Raw genomic sequence first — 5,455 nt, 5'->3', positions numbered from 1 at the left:
TTTACAAAATACGTCTACACTAAAAGACGTGCGTATCGATATTAAGAAACGGAGCTATTAGCGCAAGCACATTTTCAATTTGATTTGGGCCTAAAAAATCTATGTTGTACAAATTAGTGTGTTCATCAAAAGGCTTTAGAAGCGCTAAATGCCTACATATATTTTTTCTAATGTCAAAAAACTTTTCTTGATCAAGCATTTGCTCGTGAGGGCCCCTTGCTAAATCGGTGTAAAGATGTACAATAGCAAGGGTGTGCTACATGTTTTTATTTAAGACGAAAGCTTAGATAAATGATTATTGACAAATAGCAAGTTATTATGTGATGCCTATAGTGATAAAATGATCGATGGACGATCAATGGCGACGTGATCCGTGTGTATACCTTTATATTGAGTTGCATGCGTTATTTGACTATTCCCTGTTCCTTTCGGCTGCATGAGCGGACGACTACTCGACTGGCTCAACAAGTAGTTCATCTATGCCGCTGTACAGTGAATGTTACTAGCTTAGTAGGAATTGTTGATCGCCAATCAAAGCGGAAACAGGACAGGAGCTGTGGATGGGGAAAGTGGGTTACAAGCAAGCCTTTGCAGACACGCAACAATGGTACACGATGACTGAGATATAATATACCGTTTAACAGTGTAAATGTATTGAAATCTGTTAGAGTTTGATAATATTTTAATTATTTCATTTACTATTTATTATTATTATTTGACCGAGCCGGCAGTAGCAATATGTTTAAAATATGAATATGAAAATGTTTCATAATGGGCTAATTGAGATACCACCTAGGATAATGTCTGGGTTGCGTACTCATTTGACTGATCTTAGCGATCGACTGTACTATGGTAAAGAAAAAATCTATATTATAAGCTGTATCGTATTCAAACCGTGTTCATATTCTCGACTGCTGCTTCTACTATGGTTGGTTCGCACGGAATTGGTAGATTTGACATCAATGCCAAGCCTTAAGTTGACTATATCGTTTCAGACTGGTAGGCTTTTAGAATTCTTCCGTTTGGCATGTACCTATTACAATGTCACCCTATGTACCTGCAGATAAATTTGTATGACCGCCTCGGCTAATATTGAGAAAGACGATCTGACACTAATAACAAACACCATGTGTTTGTTATTGGTGTCAGATAGTCTTAATAAATAATATAAATAGATAAACGAACACTTGAGTAATCCACAAAACAGGTAATTACGTTACAGCGCAACTAACATCGTAAAAGAAAAGGAGCGCTGGCGTCTAGTTGATTCAGAAATAGCTAATTGAGGGAAGAATACTTTGCACCACTACAGACGGCCATAGGGGGCACGCCGGGACGCTTGCGGTCTGTAACGATTTCAACAAGAACGAACGAAACGAATATTGGCATCATTGTCCGTGATAGCCTGAAACATTGAACGCGTCCTGTAGTTAGAGGACTCGTTCCACTTTATTGATTTATATGTGGTATTATTTACTTTTCCGCGTCCATGTAACTGCCAAGCCTTAAAACGCTCAGTTGAACGTCGTGGACACCATATCAAATACTACAGGACGAACCGGTTAGTTATGTAATATATAATGAATCTTGTCAACACATAAACCATAAGCGTCGATAATTGACGCCAAATCCCAAGTTGTATGCATTCTGCAGTTATCGTAGTACGGCTGCTGTCGGTCTGCAATCGAACATGAACGTATTAGGTCTTAAGTAAGTTATATCATTAATACAAGACGTACACTATGTCATTTACATTATCGGATTTAAGCTAGCATTGCTTTAATTGTAATCAAACACCCATTTTAAGCTGGGCAAAGTGCGCGGGATGGCCTATAACTTACTTCAACATTTGGCGTACTTCATGTACCAAGTGCCGCTATGGAACACAGGTGCGTGTTTTGGCAGCTCGAGCAGGAGCAGTTCGCAGTAAATACAAGCCGAGTATACCTGCAAAAAATATTGAACAGCCGTTGAAAACAGAAACAAATCACTTGGTCACCGCGTCTCGTGGCTATTTCATACAATTATAGCATATTTTCATGGCTTGGACGAAGGAGTAAGTGTGAGCGGTGAATAGCCTCGGGTGATTTCGTAGCACCTACGCCGCCTGTGTTATGCAAAAAGGGTTCTTGTTGACCCTCTAGGCAGCCAGAGAGACAGAGGTCGCCTGCAGGAAAGGACCGTTGCCAGCACTCAGATAATCCTCTGTAACGAAAGGCCTGTTCAGTTCCGGTGTTTAATAATGCTCGAAGGATTGCGGTCGTTTTCAGGAGAATCCGAGCCGAAGAAGATGCTATGTGCATTATTCTCTGTTTTGCTATCGGATTTCCACTGGAGGATCAAACAGTGTCTGTGCATAAAGTCCAGATTAGAACCTAAATCTATGTATCCTGCCTCCGATTAGTAGACGGCAAACACGTTATCATAGCATCATTGCAGCTTTTCACATAATTACTTTTAGTGTTTGCTCGGCGAGCTTCTAAATGTTTCATTTCTATTGTCAAATTGTAATGTTCGACTGCGATTAGCTGTCCTTGTGATTGATAGAGCTGAAATGCTAGAAGTTAGGAATCTTTTTTCGTTTGGCAGGGAACACTCACCAAATTCGGTAAATGATTTCAGAACCTTTCACTGTTGTCCAATGTACCAAGTGGGGCGGTAATTGGTAACCACCACATCTGAAATTTATATATATACGTACATATGTGCTTACACTGGATGTTTCTTCTTCCTAGTAGTGCACTTTGACTCTCAGTGGTTTCTACAAACGTAATGATTCGAGGTCAATATATCGACTTCTCAGGTCAACCAGATTAAGTGTTAATAAGGTCATAACTGCGCGAATTTTGCTCGTGTTCATAAGCGTGTAATTAGTCCATGTACCTTACTTTTTGTGTAATGACCTTCGGGTCTAATACTCTCTCCAAATTATCAATTGCGTCACAAAAATTTATGATCAGACCTATGCTCAAGTATCTACGTATCAGATCTAGCTAACCCACGTCCAGCCAGTAAGAATTTCAGCCTTGGTCTGAATCATTCAGCTCTCCTTATCGTAAGTACAATGCAAACATATTTGACTTATCTATGTGCATACATGCTTCATTACGTATATACGCTAGACAACTCAGCGGTGCCGTACAGGTTAGAACCAGTTCGGTGTATTCAACCATTAGTAGCACGGCTCACACCGATGGAACACGACTTTTGCACTAGCTTGAATGGCGCCATTGACTATTGGCTCTGTTCTGATTGATGTCATGTCGGTTACCAAGAAGTACAACAGATTCCTTTTAGAGCAAAAATGAAAGAACCTATGGGTATTATGGATTTACTAGAAACTTTCTGGAAACATAAAGCCGATTGTCGACTCATTAAATATAGTGCCGTGGTGTGCTGGCAATTTCTGTCTACGCGGAAAAGGAGTCGGCCCTAGCATATTTACCTATTGCCCGTTGTCCTTTGTTTTTGTACTGGAGCTCTATTCAACGACGACGATGATGTGGTAGAAAGTGGTTGCCCTGGGACGTATCACCTCCTAAAGTCTTGGTTCCTAAAGATGGCCGCAGTGGCCATATCCCAACGACCTGGAAGAACCGGACCGACACAGCTTTGAGCTAATGCTGTTGCCGTTTAGCGCCACGGCGCTTCTTCATACCAGCAGTAATAAATATATCGTATCCCGCATCATATCACGTCTCATCTCGTCCGATATTCGACTGGGTAACGACGAGATCTTGTCCCCGTCTTCCTTGTCCTCCTCCTCTGGGCTTAAAGAAGCGGCAGTGGCCGCCAACAACTGCGGCAACTTTGACTTGCCGCCGTGATCAGTCGACGCTCTGAATTGACGCCGAAGTGCTTCTAATCTGTATGAACATACGCTAGCGGTTTGACAATTAAAAGCGTATGTGTCAGCAAAGCGGAAACGGAAGAAAGACGGAACTTGTTGACGCGGCCTACGAATACACGACACATGATTCATTTAGATTATTATATTAGTTCTAAATTGCAACTGTTATTGTGAAATAATAAAAGAAAAAAAATCTATAGAACGATAGACTAGACTATGTTTATTATTTTTATAGAAGCGAAACAGCGAAGAAGAAACGAGATCAACAAAGATTATTTTAGAGTTGGCGCGCGAATCATAGCCATGTAGTGCTTCGAAAAGCGAAGTTTTACCAGACATTTCCATGGGAAAGCAGCGCTTGTTTGAGTCCCTTTCTTTCATAATACCCTCGATGGGACTAACCCGGACGATGTTGTGATCCCATACGTTGGTTCGGTTACTGTTTTGGTTCTGCTATCGGATGACAAAAGAAGAAGCCATCAGGTCCATCATCCCACAATTCAGTTGTGGATACGATTCCAGTGTACAATAAACACAACAGACGGTAGTGCGGACAAGCAGAATACCACCCAGTGTTCCATGCTATTGGCAAATGTAAGTACATTTGACGTCGAGGACAGCTCAAAAAGCAGCATAGCAGGTAAAAAAAACCCAAAGCCACCACTGCACGTTCTATTTTTCGCTGTCGGTGCCAGCTCCTGACCACGTGATGGGCTGGGCTGGGCTGAGCTGAGCTGAGCTGGGCTATTTGGCGTTAGTAGTCACTGTAAGTCAGATGACTTTCGGCATCAAAGACCAAGTGGTTTCCCGTGGCAAATTATTCCAGAGCGCTGAAATACGACTGTTAAGTACGACAAACAAATGTCAAGTACCTAAATGCAGATAGCACGTCTTTATCTGATATTTTTTTACGTAATTAAGGTGTGTGTACTACTAATATGAACCGAACATGCGGTGCTTGTGTCTATTGTTAACTCATCGCTTCCTGGAATAAGTGATTGGTCTTACTATATTTTAGAAGTTTTGAGTTCGACTGATATTGGCCACTTCAACGACAGTTAAGCAGTTAAAGGGTGTCTTTTCTGTACTGACACTCTGCGGTTTTTATGTCATTTTGTATAGCAATTACAATTTTATAAAAAACAAAAATCTTCGGTGTGATATTACCCGAGCTAAGGAAGACAAAATTAGGCGTTCATCCGCTAATAGACAAAGGGTAAGCATCAGAGGGTATAATAAAGTTGTGCTAAATGAAAGTTTGACAGTATTGCAACATCAAATTAAAGAACCGCATCTTATGTGCAAGTTGCGATAAATTGATCTGTTTCTCATTGTAGATACAGCCACAATAAGATGTACATATACTGCTAGAATATTCGTATGATTAGCTTACGCCTTAAGTTGCTCATTTGAATTACAGCGTTCTTTTTATGTCGAAAAATAGGTCACGTTCATAGCATTAAGCATAATGGCAGAGTTTGGTTATTAATAATGACAAACAATTTGTTCAATTGGCCAGGCGTCGCGTTGAAACCTTGTACCTGTAGGCTTTTTTTGTGCCAGGTTTCCTACATTGGTATTGAATTGAAAAGTATTATAATATAT

At 40.7% G+C, this 5,455-nt stretch overlaps 1 long non-coding RNA gene across 4 annotated transcripts; it reads right to left on the bottom strand.

Moving 5' to 3' along the window:
• Positions 1-247: 247 nt before the first annotated feature.
• Positions 248-5,415, bottom strand: LOC111255240 (uncharacterized). 4 transcript variants are annotated; one of them, XR_002675381.2, is made up of 5 exons: positions 3,446-5,415; positions 2,601-2,678; positions 1,842-1,947; positions 1,233-1,678; positions 248-554 (listed from the first exon to the last, which is right to left on the bottom strand). It is a non-coding gene; the product is annotated as an uncharacterized LOC111255240 (long non-coding RNA). The 4 variants fall into 4 exon arrangements; XR_015318305.1 differs by lacking the exon at positions 2,601-2,678 and having other exon boundaries at positions 3,446-3,956; positions 4,183-5,415; XR_015318306.1 differs by lacking the exon at positions 2,601-2,678 and having other exon boundaries at positions 3,446-3,956; positions 4,253-5,415.
• Between the last annotated feature and the right edge of the window lie 40 nt (positions 5,416-5,455).

This window comes from Varroa destructor, unplaced genomic scaffold (assembly GCF_002443255.2).
Source record: "Varroa destructor unplaced genomic scaffold, Vdes_3.0 BEIS01001412.1, whole genome shotgun sequence".
Classification (NCBI taxonomy): Eukaryota; Metazoa; Arthropoda; class Arachnida; order Mesostigmata; family Varroidae; genus Varroa; species Varroa destructor.
This window is presented reverse-complemented; position numbering and strand designations above follow the sequence as displayed.